Source organism: Ammospiza caudacuta, chromosome 9 (assembly GCF_027887145.1).
Source record: "Ammospiza caudacuta isolate bAmmCau1 chromosome 9, bAmmCau1.pri, whole genome shotgun sequence".
Taxonomy (NCBI): Eukaryota; Metazoa; Chordata; class Aves; order Passeriformes; family Passerellidae; genus Ammospiza; species Ammospiza caudacuta.
In genome coordinates this window covers 22,510,167-22,534,266 of record NC_080601.1, presented here as the reverse complement: position 1 = coordinate 22,534,266, position 24,100 = coordinate 22,510,167, and the positions used below count along the sequence as shown (strand labels likewise).

The following is a 24,100-nucleotide window of genomic DNA, read 5'->3' as shown; positions in this document are numbered from 1 at the left end:
TCACAGGGCATGATCAAAGAAGTCTTTTACAATCCTGTGCTTTAAATAAATTTCTAGCAGTTCTGTATAAGCACAGAATCTAGCAAGTCTGTGTAATTGGAACAAGTAATGGTGGTGTGCTCTGGTAACATCTTAAAGAAGATACATAATTTGAAACAATTACCTTGGTTCTTAATCAGGTGTTCTCCTTGCACCACGAACATCTTGCATCATCAGAATTACATTTTTGGTTTCTGGTCATTTATTTCACTTCTACTGAAGAGTTTATTAGACTCTCTCTGAATTAATGGAAATCTCACTTGTGAGATTTTTGTTATTATATAATCTCCAATACTTAACTGCTTTACCTGTTGCTATCTGATTATATGCTTCTGCCAGTTCAGTTTCCTTTTACACTGCTCTCTACAATAGTATCACCTGCTTATTCTGAGGCTTCTCCAGAGAAAATCTGCTCTGCAATTAATGCTACTTCAAGTCTCCCTGCTACTCCACAATGGAAAAAAATAAACCAATCAGCGATACTCAGAGCTACATTATCAGAAAAATTCCAGTGGTGTACTCATGCACAGAGCAGCCTGATACAGCTGTTGTCTCCATGGGCAAGACTATGTCTGCCCCACAGACTTCCAGGATCTGTGTCACAGAGCAAACACTTTGCCAATTTGATATATGCCTCCTTCCAGGGGAAATGTATTTCTACAACAGTATGAACATAGGTTTCAAGTTTGCTAATGAAGTCACAACATAGTCTATGCTTTTTCACAAGACATCCTAATGGATACTTGCTATAATTGTATTACTTTTAAAAAAATCCTTGTTTCTGTAAATAATATATATTTTCTTCCATTCTATACTGCATTGTACACATATATTATATAAAAATACCAATTACAGATAATATTTTCCCCCTCAAATTATCAAAGCCACTTACATCAACATATACAGCTCAGCTAAACAATAACCTCAAGTCTTCAAATAGTTTTATAGAGTTTCATCTCTCAATTTCCATTAAATTAAAAGACAAATGAAAACAATGAAAACAAACTGTAAGAAGCATCCAGTGACTCCTACTAAAACTGTTACCAACAGATTTTGTTTTCTTACAGTTGAAAACTGGCAGGAATGCAAATCAAATTGTATCACACATGTCAAACAGCTTCACAATTATGCAATCAACTTGCACTGCAAATTAAAAACAAGACTTGCTACTAGCTCTTAAGTCAAAACAAATTTAAAACGTCAATAAGCTCAGCAAAAGCAATCCTCAACAAAATCTACGCATGACTGTTATGATGGCAGAACCAGAAAACAAACAGGCTTGAAGGGAGATAGAAAAGTAGCAACCAAATTGCCTCATCTTTTACAAGACAAATTAAGGATATTCACAATGTCTTAGGGAGCTAACTACTCTATTTCAATCGATTTTCAACAGGAGTTCTCTTTGCAGCTCTCTCAAGAATAAAACCTTTAAATTAGTAACACAATGTTTGGTGGACTCCATTTCATTTGAACTGCATGGGACTCATTCATGGGAACTGCCACTTTGTCAGCCCATTGAAACAGTCAGCTTTGCCTGAGAAAACTAAACACAGACAACTGTGCATTCAAATTGTAAAACAGAGAATGCTTCTTCTGGATAAACTAAGAGAAAATAGGGGGCATACCAAGATACCAAGCTTCACATCCTCCCTATGATCTTTTTTGACATCAATTTAACATATATATGTATATAGAGGTCTGTGCAGCAACATATTCCATGTGATGCTGTCCATCTAATCATATGACTAAAGTCACTGTGGAATTTGGCCTACTGAGTTAGATAAAAAACCTTCCATAAGAAAAAGGAAAAATAAAAGCCCTTTAGGTATTTTAGATGTTTTTAACAGTTCACATTAATAAATGAAAGTCACTGCATGTAATATTTCACAGAAAGCATCATCTTGAAATTCTAATGATTTTTATCCACTATACTAATGGTAACAATTAAGCAAAACTGATACATTTAGTTGATTCTTCATGTGAATAATGTGCTAGTTTTGAGGAGAGACAAACTCAGGATTCTAGCCAGAACCTATTCTCAAGTGAGCAATCAGCCCATAACTTGGCATCATCTGCCAGTTCTGCAGTGACATTAGCTTAGGAAGTTGACTGCTGGTTTGCCCAGCCTTAGCTCCACGACTGCGTGCAACCAAAGAAGTTTGTATAAATGGTGTCAAGCATGTGACATTATCATAATGGAGTTTTCTAAAGAAAAGATGTATAAAACAATTCTCGAGTATGCAAAATAAGCTTGATATTGTTTTTGCAATTATAGAATCCTGGCCTTCAGACTCTGCCTGCATGTAAGCAGCATATTCTTGGTTTATGTGCATTTAACTGAATGAAAACAAAATCAATGAGAAACTAAGAGACCATGTTTACCATCCCTGCATCTTGAACTTCCTCTTGTAGTACTTGGAAGTCTGGATTTAGTGCAGTGCTAATGAGATCATGTGGCTTTTAGCTGACTAGGCTGTGGCAGTTTGGACTCCCTGTTTTTAGGGTTCTCGACAGAGCAGAGCTGAGTCTTTCTCAGAATACAATGAATATATATGACCCTACTTTCACAAAATTGTACTGCCTGCTGAAGCTCATTCTCACATTTTGAACTTGTCCAGTCTCATCAACTAGACATGTTTGTGGACTACTTGGCTACAAAGTTCTGAAGGAAAAAAACGTTGGTGAGAAATGTAGCTAATACTTCAGGAAATTACATGCTTTTGAGTCTAAAATGCATACCAGTACAGGCAAAGCCCTTCTAGAAATCAAGATGCTTGTATACAACAAAATAATACCTGTTTTGGTCCTTAAATATATAATAGCACTTAATGAAAACATCTATCAAATGTACAAATTGGATCATTGTATTAAGAATCCTGTTCTGTATACAGAGAAACAGATCTTAATTTCCTCCTCACAAGGAATCACAGTCTTACTAAAATCACTAAACTGCCCTGCAGGGATATCTATACTTACATGGCAGGTTAACTATATTTATGTTACATCTTTAGGCCTGGATTGTACAAACATTACTATCTTGCTTCACTATGCATGCCCAGAGTTCATGCAAGCCTACAGAGCTTATTAAAATTGTGACTATCAGTTTTCATCAAGCTTTAATCTAGAAATTCATGCAGGAATGTACAGATATATGTAACAGTCACCTCCTTATATAGTAAAAAGGTGTGTAAGTCAGTAGAGAGAATGCATCATTCTTTACTTTTGTTTCATACCTCACTGCTATTTCTAAGCTGTGTTGCAAGAGTTCCAAATTCTATAGCGACTGTCAAACACTAAGAGATTCTATGAGATGAGATTTATCACAGCTATAACAGCTCATCTTCAGATTTCCAGCTGACTTTTCACTGTATCAACACACTTGAAAAAGCACAAACATACCCCTAACATTTTTACTTGAAAAATTTTTCACATTTTGTAATGAAATGAGCTCCCATAAATGTTAAATACATTTCAAGAATGGTTTTCCAAAGCAAATGACAAACTATGGTAAAGATATCCAATTTCTGACCTTTCTACATTACTGCAATCTGTGTGCATTTTACTGAGTTTTTTTAGATGTGACTATTTTCTTCAGTGCTGTAATAACTTTAGGTTCTAGAGGCATGAAGCTAGAAGGTATTACCTATCAATTTATATGGCTAATCTCACTCCATTCCATAATCTAATATCCTTGGGAAGCTTTTAAGAGTAAAAGGCATAATACTCTTAAAATTATTTCCCTTTATCACGAATGCATAGATGGGAATATGAAATTTTGACAAGGAATTTGGCTTATGAGAACTTGTTGATACATGTAACACACAGTCTGCTCCTATCATCATCATGCTATTTAATAATTCACAGTTAAATACAAGACCTCAGTTGCCTCAGCTCAGTAGGAATAAAATTAAGGAGATTTACATTTTTCCTGCTGAGAAATATGGAATTCTGTCTAATGTTTTATCCTGTGTCTTTTAAACTTGTCAGAAACACTGGTGCCAACATAACCCTCTATCAGTCAGGAACTAAAATATGTATTTGGGGGCTGTGTCTTCCATTATGCATCAACTTACCCAATTCTTGACAGAAACCATTGTTACAAAATATGTCTAAAACAGATAATTTCAATAATAAAATAGCAATTCACAGTTTTACCTGATATATTTAAAATCTATTGTACAATTTTCTTCATTGCATCTGTTTTTCTTAACATTTGTACCAGTGAAGCAATACCTTTACCCTGCCTTTTTCTTTATATATCAGTTAATAGTATAAAAAACTCAAGAACAGTTGAAAACATAAGATGAGGTACTGAAACTGGTTTCTTATAATCCTATTTTTTGTTAATGTCCCTCAGTCAATAAGGAAATGCAAATGAATTTCAGTAGAGACTCAAAAATACTCCTGAGAAGTAATGCTTTTAGTGCAATTAATATGGTGCTAACAAAACCACCTAACAAAGATAGCCATAACAAAGAGAAATGGAAAGTGTACTGGTTTGTTGAAGATAGATTGCTTCCAGTCACTTTTTTAAAGAAGGAAAAAGTAACTCCATAGTTTGTCTGGATTTTAGGAACCCCTGGCCAAATCTTTACATACAATTTTTACTCAGTAAAAAGTCAATTTTACTATGCTTGTTAAAGCAAACATCCTTGCTATGAACATGACCTCTCAATGGTGTTATTTTCCAAACCACTGTCACTGATGTACACAGGAGCCATTTAAATGGCACTTAGTGGCCAAAGAACAATAAAACTGTAACTGTGGGAAATAGTAAAAGTAAGTGGAGCCTCCATCACTGAAAACTTTCAAAACCGAACTGGATAAGGTCATGAGCAACCTTATCTGTTGATCTCACTTTCAGAAGGGGACATGGAATAGATGAGCTCCAGAGATCCTTTCCAACCTCAGTGATCCAGGGATGCTGTGAAATACCAACCAGAATTACTCAACAGGTCAGGAATATGTTCATTTCATGCAGTTTTAGGCTGCCTGCAAACAGCAAGTGTATAAGGTGTTGGTCACTCCAGCTGGGTCTGAGCTGTATCAGAGGTGAATGCCATGGTGAGTGCTGGGCTCTGCTCTCACACCACGACTTTGGTCTCTCCTGAGAGAGAGACCTGGGACACACCCAAGCCTGCACTGCCTCTGCCACCTCCTTGTCTGCATTATCCATTGGCATCCACTGTGCTGAGCACCATAATGTCAGCTAAACAAACCCACTGCCTTCTCCTAAAGATCAGCACAGATTGGTATCAGATTGCACAGCAGCTTTGTGTCCATTCCCATTTGCTCCATGATATATCTAAAAAATTCAATTATAGAAAATCTACTAATTTAAGGACAAAACTACCATTTTATAGTAAGCTTCCTGGAATAGTGCATAACAGCAAAATACACAGTCCTGTTAAACTGGGTTAATGGCTGCTCTGCATGGCCCAATTTCCCCCTTTTTTCCCTTCATTCAAGTTTTTTCTATTTCTCATGTCCCTTCTGCATCCCCCTGCTTCTGTGGGTTGCTCCATTTCTTAGAGGCACTAAATTTTAACTCAAAATCTGATGAACAAATGTAGCTTCCTGAGAAATAATTGTGTTTTCAAAATAGTATAGCTTTGGGGTAGAGATGTTATTCCATATTATTTATGCAACAGGAGTCTGAATTCTTCACAAAGAGGAAAACTCAATAATCTCAAATTCCAGAAGATGTCCTTTCACAGTACAGAATTCTACTCCATCAATTAAGTTCTATATTCAGGTCACTGCCTGACTTTAGAACACCTACAACCCAACTGTCCTAGAGGGGACTGCCATTCCAGAAGTGGATAATTCAGGCTGGAAATGGGCTCTCTGTTGGGCATGGTTCAGGATGAGAATGAGGGTAGCCAAATTTAGGGTCCAGGCTATGTATTATCACAATCCAGCTCTAGGGAGATCTGGGCACAACTCCATGGACTCAAGCTTTAATTAGGTCTGTTTTCTGCTTTTCTGAAAGCACCAAGGAAATCATACACCTTGGGAATTCTGGGGCAACTAGCACTGCCCAGTAAAAGAGCTCTGTTGAGCAAAACAGCCACAGAGATGTGTGCCTTTTGGTCTTCTGTGCACAAAGGAACAGCCTGTGTATTTTGGGGCAGAGAGGGCCAAGGGAAGAGACAGGATGGAAAATTGCTGCCTCTACAAGAAAATAAATCAGAAGAAAATCTAAAGGTTGACTGCAGTATTTAGTAAAGGAGTAAAACAAAAGCTGTTTAAAAGAAAACAATTTGTTTTTTGAAAGGGAAAAGCAGATCCACTCTTTGAACCAGCTAACCCCATTAATAGCAGAAGTGAGCAGATATATCAGCATAATCTAGTCACACAAGCTCCAGGGCAAGCTGGGTCCCATTTACTGAAACACCTGACAGTATTTTATTGGTATTTAACAAAACTGGCTAGATTACATTTAGGGCAAATATATCCAAATATATCCATTTAGCTAATACCTTCAGCTGCAGTGGAAATATACCCTTTTGAGAGTCCATCTGCTCTAAAAAGTCTACCCTATCAACTGTGTTAAGAAAAGGATGCATTACTGAGCCTGTTTTACATAAAGACTAAAATATTTCTAGCTGTTTCCTAATAATTTTTGATGTCAGCAACACGGGAAGACATGACTGCCTAGGAATTAAACCTCCAACTCTCAAATTCCAATACAATGTGTTAATCACAACATTAGTCTTCATCTGAATGTTAATTTGACATGCATTTAAACCAGACAGCTAATCTCTGAGGTGATATATTTTACTTTTAAAAAATAGCCATACTGAACATTTAGCCTACATTTTGGCTCATACTGCTTTTGATACCAGCTCCTGAAAATAGTCAAGATATTGACAGATAGTTTTAGAACAGGATTGGTAAAAAATTAAGTCTCAAATTCTCAGCATATCGAGGCAAGTAAAACATTTTGCAAGATGCAATATTTGAAGATAAAAAGCTGGATTCTTCAGAACTTCATGCCTTTATATAGTGTATGTCTGTGTATTTATAGATACAAAATTTTAAATGTTTGTGACTGAAACAGAACTTTTTGTTTTAATTGCATTTTTGAATTTGGTTTTAAGCAAGGGCAAATGATCACTTAAGATGGTTAAGATTCAGACCCATCAACTCATCTTTTTTCATATTAAGAAACATCTCATGAACATGAATATTGCTGTTTACACAGCCTAATCCCACACAATACCATCATGACTTCCTGAAACAAGTTATTTTTATGTCTCTATGATTTATTTAAATGTACTTTTACCTCTGCTGTGATGAAGAGATTGATTGTTAATACACATCTAGAGCTGATATAGTGTTTTACAGCTATACATGACTTACTAAAAAGGAAATAAAAATGCACAGTTATGCTCATTTACAAAGCAGCAGTTAATATTAATAATCACTGAAACAGAAATACTGTTTTATGTTTGTAATTAACTGAAAGTATTTTTGGTTGGAAATAGAAGAATTTCTGTTACTTTTACAGATTCACTGTTACAGATTCACTCTACAGTGAGGTTTAAATATAATATGTCCATCATTGCACTGTTTGCAGTGTGGTTAGAAGTGTGCTTGTAAACTACTCTCATTCCACACACGCACAAGTACCACAGTCTCCCAATAACCAGGGCTGAAGACATCAAATAAAGGATACCACCAGTGCCCTCAGTGCATTGATAACTGGGAGAACAAAGTGTCACTCCTAATTCCTGTCATTCTTATGTGAGAAAATTCCAGTGCATTATCTAACACAAGTGTGCTGGAAGCCCGTGGACTATTCAGAATCAAAGTGGTCCTCTGGTCCACTGCTCTACTGCACTTGTCAGTCCTAAAACCAAAATGATGCCATTATAGTCCCAAGGGTGTTTTGTTATGTTTGCTTAGGTTGTGATCACTGCACAAGCAGAAATTGCTCATTTGAGACTGCCAAATTTGTGTTCTTTTTCTAGTCCCTTCCTCAGACCTCCCAAATCCCGATGGTTAGACATTAAGTATCTTCTATTCTGTCTAAAGTACTTCCAATACTTCATAAGCTCTCAAGCAAACTCTCTACTTCACAATGGAGTCAGGGACTCACTTCACTAGCACGTGAGCAGAGGTCAAGAAAGAATAAAGAATAATGTTTTCACACAATATTCAAACACTGTTATGTAAAGAAAACTACTCACATGAGGCACACTAGACTGCTTACATCCCTATGGACTCTGTGTCAACAAAAATAACAGCACCTTTTTTTCTCTCTATTCCCAAAACAGCACTCAGAGTAAACCTGCAAAACTTGGTAGATTCCAGCAAAAAATTCAGTTCCACCAGACTAATGCCCAATATGATCTTTCATATCTCATTTCTCTAAAAAAGGAATGCATTGTGTTAGACAGGAGTAGGCACAAACATAAGATATTCAGTCAAAACATCCAAAAGGCTCCTGCACAAGAAAATTGATACTCTAGTAGAGAAAGCTGAGGATTATGTAATGCACACAACTGTATAAGTAGTCTGTTTTCTGCAGTGAGAGGAATGAAACAGAGTACCTACTGACCTTAATACAACTTTTGTCCAAGACAAACATAAATTCTTATTTTTCAATTCTTGAGCAACTTCAACGGGACACACAAATACGTACCTTGAATATCTTTTATGTGCAGATTTCCTTCACAGTCTGAGTTAGAAATATTCATCTCCTGCACCATGTGACCTATGAAATGTCTTCAAAAGCACTAAGGTTATCTATAAAATACTGTGTTCCTCCTTCCTGAAAAATATTTTGTTATTCAGACATTCTCTATGGCTTTTTATAGCTTAAGTCTCAAATGCTTCCTAAGTCCTCCTGCTAAATAACTGTACTGGGCCTGGCTAGGACAGAATTAACTTTCTTCCCAGCAGCTCATATGGTCTTTTAGTTACCTCCCCAAAACAGAGCTGATAGCACACTAAGGTTCTGCCTATTCCTGAGCAGTGCTTGGCCAGCACACAGCCCTTCTCTCTTTCTCACTCCAGCCACAGTGAAGGTGCAATACATTGGCAGAGGATACAACCAGATGATCTGAACTAAGCAAGGAGATATTTCATGCCATGTAACACCACATTCAGTCATGATAAGGAGTAACAGGGGCCTTAGGGATGTTAGCTGTCATTTCCTTGGAACTGAATGTTCATCAGTCCTCTTGCAGAATGTGGACAGTAACTTTTTGCCCCACTTGCTTTCTTTCCTTCCTCTCGTCTTTCATCTATCCTTCACTTCATAAACTTTAAAACTTTTTTTTTTACCTCAATCCCAAACTTTTCTTAGTTTTTCTCTTCCCTCATCTCACAGGGGCTTGGGGTGAGTGAGTGAGCAATTTGTGGTGCTTAGCTGCCCACTGAGCTTAATCCACAAAAACAATATAATAAACAAAAGGAATGATTTCCCACCTTTCTGTTGTGCTGCCCAGTGATGTATGAGTAGGAACTGGGTGTTTATGCACACTTGTGACTAAGCCTGTATTTGTGTTACAAGAAGATATGGGCTGTCTCATTTCTCCATGGCCAGATGCAGATGGGCATGGTATGACATGACCAACGTCACTGAGGGATGCAAAGAATGCAGGAGTGGGCTGGGTGCCAGATGAAGTCCTTACCTAGCCAGCATCCAGCTCAGTTTCTAGTTTGCCTATAGGTCAATTAGCATAATGAGAATAATTTTGTGTAATGCTATACATTGATTATGAGTTATCAACATAAACGCTGTCAGCGGACTTGCCACAAACTAAACACAAAAATTTTACCAGAACATAGCCATGAACTGCACATGTTTCTCACCCAGGGAAGAGGATGCGTGACAAGATTGTGACAGATGTTAGGGACATTGTTCACATTGCAGGAAGATGTTTCATGTCTATGGTAAATAAATGCTTTACAAGAAGCCATACAGATTTATGGCATAATCTCAGACAGATATTGATATCAAGTTATTAAATATTGTTAAGACTGAGAATATATTAGATACAAATGATAGTATTTTTGGGTGTCATCCCACTAAATACTTGTTGCTTTTACTGCAATTCATAGAAAGGTATCATTTGTATTACTGAATATTCTTAATGTCCTCTCACTGAGCACTAAAATCCTGTATTACATCAAAAATAAAAACCACTTTGCATTAAGTTTTCATACATAAATTTTATGGGTAAAATAGAAATCCAATGTAGAGTCTAAGTCAGAAGTCATTGCAAACCGTTTTCCCTACTGACTTTAAGGGGATTTGGACCTGTGGCTTTTGACTCTTAAAATAAACACTGCCTTACTGTCACATATGAAAAATATTATGAATAGAGAAGAACTAGTTTAATCTACTTCTTGGAGCACACAGAGAATCTCCTAAAGGGGCTTAATGATTACTGCACATCTGAAGTAAAGCTCTGTCTTGCATACCACTGAAATATTGTAAAAAGATGGCTTAAAGAATGTGGTTAGTAACAGGGATATTTATTGATCATAACAAAATATTTATTTTGTGTCAGTGGTCTGAAAAAAATTGCCACAACGAAGAGCAGGAGCCATAAAGATAAGAATCCTGACTTCTTATGGCTCCTAAGCATATGCTAGTTTTATTTACACAACATACACCCCTGTGTTACTTTAGGGAAGCTGGGCATACAATTCCACACGATATTTATTTCCTCTAACCTTATTTTAAAAATAAATATGAGCCATTCAATCGAGTCTGATTTTCTTCTTTCTGAAAGAATTCTGGAATGCTGATCTTGGACCATTCTGCACCTTAGCTGGTTTGTTTTTATTAATGGTTAAAACAACACATATTTTCTAGGTTTATTTTTAAATAACATAAAAATATAAATGGAGAAGGGTTTAATACAGAACAAACGAGGAACAGTATTTTTACAGAAAACTTCATGGCTAAGCAGATGTCTAACCTACTTTGAGACCAGCATGTTATGCAAATACAGTACACAGCTCTCCCTTGTATCCCAGGGCTATCTTTTGCAGAGCAGCTGTTGCTTTACTTTCCACATACTTTTTGAATACTACTCATCAAAAAAGAACATAGAAGACCATTTAAAACTTAAGCAGTCAGGTATTTTACAAGGGACCCTATCATGCCTCTATAAAGTGCTGACAAACCACACTAGATGTGTTGTGCTTTGAAAATGTCTCACCTGATTAATGTCATCCTGCTCTCTTTTTGTTACAGATGTCTCTGTTCTGCTTTTTCTGAAATAGCAATCTGAATTCTGGAGAATTTCAGGTAATTGTGCAAAGAACTCTCTGCCAGGACTGCGTGCAATTAAACTTCCAAAAGTTACAGCAAAGACTGCAGAACCTTTACTGTAATACATATCAAGTAAAAAAAGGCCAATCATCTAATCTGAGTTGCATTAAAAATATTTTCTCCTGTAGTTAAACAGATTATTTTGATTAAAGCATCCTTCTTAATTTTCTATTGTAAAGAGTGATCTACAAAAATCATCACTGGTTTCAAATGTTAAAAAAAATTAAAAATAGTAGTCTGAATTACTCTGGTTTTTATTACATAATTTGCTAATATACAGTAATTTTCTTTTCTTTTAATCAACTAGACTGAATAATCTGGTTTTGAATACTACTTACTTTATCTCAAATTTTTCCATTTAGTTAATGAAAGATAATATCAAGAGATGGCTTGATTACTGTCTGGAAGTGCCACTTTAGCTTTACTTTAACTAAGCTGTGCCCCCAGCCATCCATGAAAAATCATGTGTGCCAAGAACTCTATCTTTCTTTTAGGTTTTCTCTATAGAACTTTCAAGATTTCTGCGTCCTTCTTGATGTGCAATTGCCAGAATCAAATTCAGAATGAGTGACGATCACAGCATTAAAAACCACTGAATCAATTTAATTCAACAACTGTTTGATTTTCTCCTTGCCCATTCATCTAAGACTACCTTCATTCTTTTGTGTCTCCTTGACACAGGCAGCTGATTATACCATGACCCTTCAAAACGCCTTTAGAAGTCTGTGCTTTGTGAGGGAAGAACGAGGCACTCTATAAACAGAACCTACAAATAGTTTCTACACAGTGATTTCTCTTTTGCTATCTTTCGTATTCTTCTATTTTATTATCTTAGATCTTAGCTCTGGAATATTCACATGGAAGTGTATCAGACTTCTAATTGAACTCATCTGATGTCAGGGAGCTTAATTACATTTACATGGAATATATCAATTTTAGAATTACTCCCTTGTGATATTTTCTGCTGTTTCCCTCATGAACAACTGAACACTGCAGAGTTATTTCTGCAGTTTTAAGTGTGGAAGGACATGAAAGCTTAGCCTTCCCCATTTTCATTGTTTTACTCCCACCTCCTTTATGATGCTTTTTTGATTCATAATTAAGCTGACTCTAACATTTGAATCAAATGTCTGTTGTAGAGAAATCATGATTATATTATTGTAAGAAAAGTGCCACATTATGTTTCCATTTCATTTTTACCGAAGCACTGCTCATTACTCAAGGGTCTGTGTCATGTTCATAAACTAATTTTTTCATGAGTTTCTCCTCTCCCTGCTCCCTGTTCTTTTTTCTGGCTGCACTGAAAACAGAACTAACAAACTTCTGGTAGTAGCACTTTACACCAGCTGAAGTTGGCACTTAGAAACAGTGAGATCATGGCTTGAATTGCAGTGCATTGGACACTGAACAGGTGTTTTTATGAAAGTACACCTAGGACATAGGCCTGGAAAACATACACAGACACCTTCCAGTCTTCTGTCTTGCAATTTCAAAGGTTTTGAAATTGCACCAGAAAGTTCATCTACATAAGATTAAAAATAATCAAGCCATTTCTCTGGGATTAGGTGACTGATTGCACTCAGTAAACTTTTAGTCTGATGAGTCTTTACACAGCACAATTCTGGAAGTAATTAAAAGTAAAAAAATTATGTCATTTTAGTGAAGGTGAAAAAAAAGAGCAATTAAGGTTTTCTAAATTTAAATAAAATGTATTGTGTTTTAACCATCTGATTTTAAATGAAAAACCCTTTTTCTTGCTTTGTGGAAATTCACAGATTAAAATTTAGCACTTCTGCAATAAGTATAACAGATTAAAATTGTGGGCCCTTAAATTAGCCGGAATGCTTGCTAGTGCCTTCAGTGAAAACAGAGGCAGAAATAGACCAAGGTATTTTCTAGGTGAATAATGATACAGCTTTCTTTAAATGTGTGCAATATTTCAACATTTTCAGTTTTAAAAAATGAATTGTCTTTTGTTTTATATTGTGGAGACTGAAGAATGCATCTCAAGTAGTATTTAAAAATGGTTTTCCTTTCTACATCTTAAGGAAGAAAAAAAATCATACTCAAAACATTTTCAATAGTGGTAAAAAATCTAGCACTAGAAAGTTAACTTGACTTTTTGGCTAGTTTCCATATAAAAAAAGTTTTCTTACATATAAGATACTTCATTTGGTTAAAGGATGAAACATATCTTAGTAGATACCATGTAAAACAGAGTAGGAGCTATGCTAGTCAGAACACATTTATCCATAGCTTTTCTAGTAAAAAGTGATCTTTGCTAGCTCAATGAACTATTTTACATGCTATAATCTATGCTAAGCTAGGTTTGTCTTGCAGAGCAGACAGTGACCTGAATTCCAAGGAAAATATTTAGAATTTCATACCAGAACTTGAACTCTAGATTCTTCTCAACAATCCTTTTGTGATTTCTTTTCAGCATAAACTGGTTTCTTCTTATTCCAAAATTTATCTTCTACTTCTTCCTTGTGTTTGTGAAACAAGAAGGAACATGCAAAGAAAAAAAAAAGACAATGAAAAAACACACCTCTGAACAGGAAGCCTTGCTAACTCAGAAGTGTCGCAGAGAAAAGCACAGGCATGAGACCCAAAAAACAAATGATGTATGCATACGCTTACAGAGACAGCAACTCCAGCCCCCACTCCCCTTTCCTCCCCTCAAATGAAAGTGTTTAGCACCTATTTGCTTACAGGAATACAACTCTGAAGAAGACTCTTAATAAGTCCACTAATGTCTGGTGCAAGTAATTGCAATGCAGTCCACTCCTACAGGGACATGCTAACTATGAAGGTACTGCAAAGATCTGATCTCCTGCCTTTCCTCTAGAGAAGGAATACAGCCTAAACATCTCCTCCTGCACCTATGCATGTTCTGAGCAAATAAAAGCACAAGTTGTAAAAGAGATTATTTTAAAAGGTTTTTTCCTGTGTTAGTACCACTCAAAAAAGTTGTGGAGTTCCTGGTCATGTTACACTGATTAATTTTGGTACATAGGACAAGAGCAGCAACTGCACAGTCAGCAGTTGGATTTCCATGCCCTGTTTAACTTAAATGGAATCACTGCTTTCCTTGCATTTGGTGTAGGTCCAGAGACTGAGGCCTGCAGAGCTGGTGACTTCCAAGGGTTCGTTGCTCATGGTACCATGATAAAATGAACAACAATGGAACATCAGTTTTTCTCGTCACTATTTAAAACCTGTGCAGCCCACAAAATACTTAGAAAAAAAGGTGGTCAGAAAGAAGTGATTGTAGTTTAGCAGTTCAATTATCTTGTGAGATGCAAAGTAACACTTTATGCAACACCACTGTCCGGTATCCGAATGAATGATCACAATCATTAATGCCAATGTTCTACCACTCTTACAGCAACACCACACTGAGCTGTCAGATCTACTCTAACCTACAAAGAGCTTCTGCAAAAAAAACTTCTGAGGCTTCACTCAATGCAGGATGCTCAGCAATGTTTATGCTTTTCTTACAGTACAGGAATCAACACTTAAGTGTCAGTTGCAACTTTCGAGGAATGTGAGGGTTTATGGCTGTGAACAATATAAATTTCACCTACTCCAATAAGCACAATCAATAACATCACACCCACTGATGCATAAGAGAAGGCTCTGCATTGTCCAGGTTCAAGTATTGTGGGCTTCTTTCTATTGTCCTAAACTTACACTAGTTCTTCCCTAAACTCTGCCTTTCTTCATGCAAATTCCATTCAGTACTTATCCACAGGATCACTACCACAGCTTCCTAAAAACCACTTTCTTTAATGAAGTATCTTTGATGAATCATCTTTGTTTTAAAGACAAGAAAAGTTGCAAGATGGTTCTACTAGTAGCAAGATGTCTGTGTTGGAAGCTGTCTAGAAACCATATTCTAGTCAGGTTCTGCTCAGGGTAAAACCTAATGGTGTTACCATGGCACTGAGCCACAACTAATACACTCTGTCTTTATATTGCACTAAACATAAGCACATACCTTCTCAGTTTCTTCAAGCTTGGGCAGCAGGAGCTTACATTCGTTTAAAAATTACACAGATGCACCTCAATGCATAATTCCTTTGAGAAATAAAATAGCACCTTTGTACTTCCAAGCAGCACACCCAAGCATGTTATGGAAAAATATATCTGAACGACTAATGTCTCTCCTTGATCTCAATTTGTCCATTATATTCCTTTGTTTAAATACTCAACCTTTAGACAAATCCAATCTCATATATATATCCATGAGGCCAAACTCAACAGAATTCCATACCTAAATGGGCCCTGCTGAGATCATTATAACTTCAGTAAAAATTACAGACTTCAAAAGAATTGCAGAGAAAAAAATCTGCACCTTTGCACATATGTGAACTGCAGCATTGGTTCTAATATTATATTTACTACAAAAAAAATGGTATAAAAGACAGTTACACCCTTTTTTAGCATTGTACTCCCAGGTGATTGAGATCACACACAGTTGTACTCACTCATTCCTCCAGTATTTCACTAGTGCTCCCCAAATAGTAATAAAAGAATATTCTCCACAACCTATTCAACAAGACAACTCTGTAAGCCATAATTTACAGATACAGAAAAGGGAGACAGAGAAGTCTAAGTCCAAACTGTTTTAAGTACTCTTTATTTCCATACACCTGATGTTCAAAGGTTCAACTTATCAGGACACTCAGGACTGAGTAAATAGCTCTGTTTCACACAATTTTGATTGTACTGGTGATGTCGAAACAAGGGCAAATTTGTCTGCATGCGTCTCACATCTGTTAAAAATGAAAGGCCATCTGTGAACCCCTGACCTATATTACCTACCTGGCAAAAAATTGTAATTTAGTACCCAAGACAGGCAGATACTAGTCCTCCAAGGCAGTATTCACTTTCCTGAGCTGACTATCCTGTGTCTTCCTGCAACATTCCTCTTCCGCCCATTCTACATTTGCCTGCAGGTGATAAGGGGATGCTGGGGAGAAAGCCTTTTAAGAACAGAAGTGAGAAGCACTACAATGGATAAATTACAGTCACACCAACAAACTAAAATAAGAAATGTCCTAACATTTTGACCCTTCAGCTATATTAGAACAGTTTAATTTTTATACTTAATCATTCCTAAAATACAGGAATTCTCCTGCTGAGTTACTATGGCTCCATGCAGTCTAAGCTGCCAGCAGTTTGACTTCTGCACCTGTCAAACAGATTTCACCTTTGTGAATAAACAGAATCAATAGCAAGCCAGAAAGCACTGAAGTGAAGAGAGGTTCTTTGCTTGTTCTCTCTGCTGTTCAAGGAGGAACAAAGAACAGGAAAGTTCTACTCAAGGACTTGGCTGCAGATACTGTCTTTGGAAAATGCCATGGGCAAACTCCCACCAACCTCACCTAAGAACATTTATAAACATAGATTATTTTTTTCAAAGGTTTATACTAAGATCAAACACTTCTATTTTCACAAGAAGAGGGAAAAATACATTTATAATACAAGGGCCATAATGAAATAAAATTTGAGGTCCTGGCTTAATGAAAAGGTTACCAAAACCGTTTTTACACTCGGCAAAATGACGACTACTCCCTAATCTTGTTCTTGGAATTATTTAATAACTGACAAATTTATAAGCAATTTGAGGCAAGGTCTATGGTAACTTAACTAAAGTAAGCACAAGCAGTACTTGTGGTTACTTTGTCTACAGGCATATTCAGTACTGGCATAAAGTCAAGTGGATAAACTGAAGCTAGAGTTACAGCAGTTTCCATCAGCTACAGATAATGTTTCAAACTATTTGTATTTTTATGGATTCCTCCTTTGATTTATGAGAGTCGAGACACTTCCATTGAAAACATCCAGTAAAAATTACATGGTAAGTAGCTATCATCCCTTGTAAGAAATTTCAATCAGTATATTACCTGTTAGTGTTCTTTCATGTTACCCACCCACTCCAATAGATGAAAGCTATAAATCCAAAAGTCCAATGTTTGGCAGATGTTTGCAAATGTTCTTTATTTATCAGACACGCTTGAGAAATCTAGGTGTAAAACAGCTGGATGGGAGGAGTTGGGAGGGTTCTCCTCTACCAAGAAAGAAGTCAGATGCAGAGTTTGTATCTCCTAGTCCAGAACCACAGAACACCAAACTTGCTCCAGCAGCTCTTGTCCATGTGACCCAAACACACTGCCAGTGCAGCAGCCTAGCACGCATCCAAGAAAGGAAGACAAGAGATCACCCTCAGTAAATATTACAGAACTGTTTTCTTCATGTATGCTGTTCTATTTATGCTACTCTCTCAACGTTACACACATATTAGCAAAGACTTCCAGGGCCAGAATCAAACCCCCACTTCTTAGTCCTGGTCACCAAGTCAAATGTGGAAATGAGGGTTCACAGATCTTCTGGATATCAAAAATAATAGACTTAACTGGAGATACTGTCTTTAGTGAGTGGTGACACTCCAGCTAAGGCTTCAGTGTTCTGGGTGGGAATGATCCGTTTTCTTTCTGCCCAGGACAGAGCACTACCTCAGAATTTCTAACCATACTAATATCCCCATTTTTATATAGGTGATAACCACACTTTTCATCCAATGAGCTATTTCATTACCATAACTGAAACAAACTTACAGCAACTGTTCCAAATTTGGCCTAAACCTATGGTTAGATGAATAGCAGAGCTGATCTAACTAACCAGCTGTACCAAAAAGAAGGGAAGCACCACTCTGGAGCTTGTTGATCCATCTCTAAGTCCATTTAATACTCTAGAGCAGCAGAAAACTTCTCCCTAGTTTCTTGGTGGTTTAGTTAAGTCTAATTTGGGGGTTTAATGACTGCCAGGGCTCAGAGAGCATAAGCCATAGCAGCAGCACTTCCCTTGTTCTGAGCAGTGGCTGTAGATGTCTTCTGGAACTGCAGCCCTGGTTCATTGCTTGCTGCTTTTGCTCAAAACCTAAAGAAGAGTTTGCATGCCCAACAGTTTGTGTGCTTTTCCCTACTGTACTAGTGGATGTACCTAAAGCTGCTACACCTGGAGAAGCCAGATGTTAAAGCAAAGCTCCTCTGCTACAAGTCTCACTGGTTTCACCCAGCTTCACAATAAATAAACTGAAAGAGCTTCTTTGCAATTAATGGCAATTTTGAATTGGAGATTAATCCCATGTAAATTTACATTTTAAGTTTTCTGCAATAAATACATAAGAGTTACACATCAATAGTAGATTTTAAACACTAGCCTGTGTAAGGCACCAACTGTCACTGAGTACATAATTACAAGTAAATCTATTTGCATTCTCTGATCACTATCCACACAAAAAAAACCCCACTTGTACTTTTAGTAAATATGCATTTGGGATGAAAGCATTAAAATTTACTTTATCTATGATATATCAAAGGAGTTAAGACAGAAAGCTGAAAAATATTGGTTTGATTAAGCAGCTCTTCAAAATCACTTTGTATGCAGGGAAATTCTACAGCCAGAATCAATCAAGAATACTTACTCAAAATATCATTTATATCATATAAAGGATCTTTTGTCTCTGCCACTAGTACTGATGATTCTTAAAAAAAGTAAACAACAATTTTATAAAACTATGAAAGAAAGAAACATCGTTAACTTCATTCAATACACATATTGGCTATTTAAGAGATGATCTTTCATCTGAAAGAAGAACTGTGTTTTCACTATGAAATTAATCAAGAGTCTGGTTTCTTACATATTCCATTCTTCTTCTTAAGGAAGGAAATAAATATAATTACATTTGCTTTAATCAGTGGTGACACTTCTCTAAGAATCATTCAAGACTTTTATCTCAAGATCTACTTTTTTTGTGGCAGAGAGAATTTCTCTCTCTGTCTGATCTGATTAGTGGTAACCAGCACTGAAATCTATCTAGAGAATACTTAAAATGTGGATTCCCTTACTTAGGGGTATTTTGTTTGTACACAAAGACTTTAATAGATGTAACACAATGCAAAAAGTCAGACTGAATTACAAGGGGTTCCCCAAGAGCTTGTATTTCAAAAACTAAGCTGCAACAACAGGTGAGCAAAACAAGTGTGTAGGGTGGAGTTTGAAAGATGGGAATAACAAACCGGATGTGAGCGATTTTACACAATTACAAACTGGGGCTCTCCCTGTTGCTATCAGATTGTACTCACAGCTTCAGCTGACAGACAGTAATTCTGTAACACTGCCATCAATATCATGCATGTAATGAGAATCACAGCCATGAATCAGGAAAATATCACTGCTCACCGTTTAGGTCTCACTGCTATTCTTGCTACATCTCCACTGGTATGCTGTGTGTGGGAAGGGTTCTTTCTGATAAGAATTGCTGCGGAACATAAAGTGGTTTTCCTCCTTGGGGAAGAACCTACGCTGAAGCTGAGCAAAGGAGCCAGGAAAGGCATCCCCTGTTTGCAGGGTGGATACCTGTTCTCCAGCACTCTGCTCCATCTCCACATGTGCCTCTCTAAAACAATGAGCACCGACTCAAGTGCCAGTGAAGACTCGGTGTGGGAAGGCAAATCTTGAACCACTACAGACTGCAGCAACTTGAAGTTCTCTGTGATGCACCAGTCACTGACACAACAGCATCTCAAGGAAGTGAAGATCCTCCTAATAACTGTTATTCTCATCTTTGACCTCTTCTGAGAAAATAAGTTTATTTGTCTTTTCCTGGTTAGATCTTTCATGAAAATAGGAACATTATGGCAAATCAGCAGGCTACTTTCTTAATTCCTTTCAAATCTCAAAACATACATAAACCAATGGCAAACAAAATTAGTCTATTACAGGAAAAAAATGACCAATGCACAGCAGTAAATCAAGAGTTTGGTTAGCTGTTAGGAAAGCTACTGACATATGCATGAATTTTACTATTAATAATTGAATAAATAGTTTCAGTTTTAGGTAAGCAGTCAAAATTACTTGTTTCACAAGTAAGAACTAATAGTGACAGCTATTGAGACCATAGTGCTCAAGTAACACTTTCATTCCAGAAGTGGCCCACACTTGACAGTGAGCAATTTCTGGTTTAGAAGCAGGAATCCTGATAAGGACAGCAACACTTCTATTTCCCATGGACACACATTGAGACAGACACTGACTTGTCACAGCCTGATGGAGCTGGCTGCCAGTGCTACACCTGCTCTGCTCATTACAGGCTTCAGGCTTTGAGACTGTCAAGCTGTTACTTTTCATGGCACTACATCTATTGGAAAAGTTTAAAGATAAAACCAGAATAATCAGGAAAATATGCTTCATTGTAAGAAATGCACTACCCACCATCACTCAAAGGCATTACCCACCATCACTCAAAAGAGATAGCTACAACACTGATACAGAATCAACTTTGTTTTCTTTATCTTTCAAATATTTAGTCTAAAAATAGAAATAAAACTTTTTCCCAGACAACTACAACAAATGTTTTTTAACTGAGGATTTGTTAAACAACCCCAAGCTAAGGTGTACTTGGTGCAAAATTTTCAATAGTTGAAGAAAGGATTCCCCTTTTCAACACCAGCAGTATGTCCTTCTACAGAAAATGATCAAAACTTTGCCTGGGACTATTGTACTTGTTTAAAAAGGGTCTTTACAGCCAAAACTGCAAAAAGGAACTAATCATTTGGGTTGTTGTTTTTTGTTTTTTTTTTTTCTCACTGGGATGTTCTAATTCAGATAGCAGGAAGAACATATAAAGATGCTGTTGGCACCACTCTTTCAAAAGGTCATGATAAGAACAATTCCTATGTATCGCCAACTTGGCAAAAATCAAGATACAAAGTTCAGACACTTCACTTTTATCTGCACTGCCCTGCACTTTTCCCTTCTGTGCATCCCACAGTAACTTATCAGTCCTAAAAATGGAGCTGCACAGGAGCAACTTTAAACCAATGCATTTTATCTCACTTTATTTTGCATATTCTGCAGGCTTACAAGTGAAACCTAGAGTTTTTCATTTCTACTTTAAATCCTAGAGTGTCCATAGAGCAAGGAAAACCAGCTGAGCAGAGTGTTAAGTCCACTTTCAGTATTATCTCCTTTACTGCTTTCAGCTGAGGTCTGGGCACATAGAATGCCACACACATTGTATGTTTTTATCTTCTTTTTAAGGAAAATGGAATAAATAAAGATGAATGCTATTCGATCATTGAATGAAATGCACAACTAAAGCAGTATTTTTCCTGTTTGTTAACTTGACCACCCAGCATACCTAAGAGATTCGCTATTACAGCGCTTTCACTGTCATGTGCAGTCTTAACTTGGTTAACACTTTGGAATTTCTGACAGGGAGATGTTAAAATCCACACAATGAACACTGAAGTAATACAATTTTCCCACACTTTACTGCTCTAATCCTCTAATTAATACTATGAGGTGCCAGTGCATAGTTCCAGACAAACAAAAATGATAACATGTCCTTTTGCCCCAGCAGTGACAAACACCAAAGCAATCCTTTCTGTTCCCACGTGGAGGATGGCAGGAGGTACAAAACACAGGCAGTGTGATAAGGGACACCTGACGCCACAGGAAACAGAATCGTTCACTAGCAGGACATACAAAGACTTTCACACAGTTATACTGTAAATCCAGGTGGTTGGATGTGTGAAGCACTACCTCCCCACCAGAAACAGTGACTTTGCTTCTTCACAGTGGCAGGTATGCTGAGTAAAAAAGAAAAATTAATCTTGTAAAATTCATAGTTCTGCCTCTGTACAGGAAGAGAAGAATGTGTCCCAAAGCTAGAGGATGAAAAATCCACTTCGGAAGCAAGCTGCAGTTGAAAGGACAACTATATATAGGATCCAGACTCTATCCCATTTTAAACACCAACAGGCAAGAGGACCAGGAACAGAAGTCTATCTAGGTACAATTCCAACATGTTTATTAAATCAACTGGCTTAGCTTTTAAAAATACATATTTATGTGGTTTTTCACTTCAACAGAGACTATTTTTGCTTAAAAAAAACCTAAGGAAAACAAAACCCAGATTAAAAGCATCTGGGATCTGTCTCTGGCTTCAGGGTATAGACATAGTGTGATGCTACTTTTAGGTATTATTGTTTAAATTTTATTTTAAATTAATACACTTTGAATAACACAGTAACTTACTTCTTACCATTTACACCCCCCTTTTAACTATTGGCTAAAATGATGGATAACAAGTTGCTAACAGAAAAAGGTTACCATTTAACCACTGAGCCAGAAAAACTGCACTTGAATGGTGCAAAACTTTCACAGTTCACAAACCAGCCGCAGGAAACTGCTGGGTTTCTGAGCATTGTCTGTACTTCTGACATCCCATCGAGCGTCAGAAACTGACACCAACCTTTCACTATCTACGGTACCAACCATGCTCCCTCAGTTGTGTATGCGAGATGATTCACTTGCTTTTATTTCAGGGAACCGATGATTCATTCAATCGTCTCCAGATCATATTAATCTACTAAATATGCACATAAAGAAAGCAAAAATCAAGTTCTTAAACTTTTTTTATACTCGCATGTTTATTTTTTTCTTTGAGAGAGAATAGAGGCAATTAAACATGGGAGACGAAGCAGGACAGGTTACGTTTCTGCTCAAAGGCAAGGTTTGGGGAACACACCCAACCCACGTGTAAAGCGAGCAGCCGTATTCCAGCGGCGGACTGCGAGCGGAGGGGAGCTCCCGTCCCCTTCGGGCTGGGGCTGCTCGCTCTGCTCCGGTACCTGGAGCGGGCAAGGCGCGGCGGACCGGTGCGTTCCCCCCTCCGCCACACCGACGGCTTGTGCCTCTCCTCCTCCGGTGACATCTTACATAATAAGCCCAGCTAATCACGCCGGAAGCGAGCCAAACCGCCACGGAGCATCAGCGGGGATAGCTACCCGCGAGAGGAGATGCTCGGACCGGCACCCGCTCCTCGCTCACCGCCCGCCCCGGCGCCTTGCTAGAAAAATCCTCGCCGGGGCGGCAGCGGCTCCCGCAGCAGGCGCCAGACGCGGAGCCCTCGCTCGTCCCCCGCCGCACCGCGCGCCGTCTCCCCAGGAAGCCGCCAGCACCGCGAACGGCATCAGCCTCTGCCGAGCGCTCCCAGCCCCGCCGCCCTGCCCGGCCGCCGCCGGCTCCCTCCTCAGCGCCGAATTGGAGGAGAAAGTTACTCGGCGGCGGCCCGGCGTCCGCCGCCGCCGCAGTTCAAGAGCAATGTCACGTTCAACAACTTGTTATGACACATGATCCCCCCCGCACGCATCCGCACCTCGCCGCCGCCTGCCCGGCGGCCCCGGGCGGGCCCCTTACCTTCCCCTGTAGAGGCCACGGGCACCCGCGGGCGTGTGCGGGAGTGGGTGCGTGTGGCAGCGCGGGCGGCGCCGGCTGGGCGGGCGGGCGGGCGGGGGAGGGGAGGGCGGCGGAGCGGCGGGAACGCGCCTCGCCGGACTTGTCAGCGGGCGGGGGCGGCTGCGGGGCGGCGCGGGGAGCGGCGCGGAGGGGAGCGCGGGGGGCGGAGGAGTTCCCGGTGCTTGTTTACGCATTGCCGCCCGCTCGGTGCAGGCGCTGCACTCTCTGATTGGACACAAACTGGGGCACAGCCCGGCTCGGGCGCTGCCGCCCCGGGGGCCCCCGGCGCCGCTCGCCCGCCGGTGGAGCCCCCGCAGGGCTGCGGGGCTCGGGGCCGCCGGTGCCCCGCGGGCTCCGCCGGCTCCCGCCGCCCGCCCGCCCTCGGACGCTGCCCGGCCGCCGCCCCCGCGCATGCCCGGCGCGCCGGCGGGCCCGGGACGCGCATGCGTCCTG

At 38.8% G+C, this 24,100-nt stretch overlaps 1 protein-coding gene across 1 annotated transcript in view; it reads right to left on the bottom strand.

Annotated features, from left to right (window-relative positions):
• Window positions 1–23,686, bottom strand: part of PCGF5 (polycomb group ring finger 5) — a 65,745-nt gene extending 42,059 nt beyond the window's left edge. Inside the window, exons 1-3 of the mRNA XM_058810075.1 lie at window positions 23,609–23,686; window positions 13,723–13,817; window positions 8,690–8,761 (exon numbers count right to left, since the gene is read on the bottom strand). The gene's annotated coding sequence lies outside the window, so the exon portion shown is untranslated. The remainder of the gene's footprint in view (window positions 1–8,689; window positions 8,762–13,722; window positions 13,818–23,608) is intronic.
• Window positions 23,687–24,100: the final 414 nt, after the last annotated feature.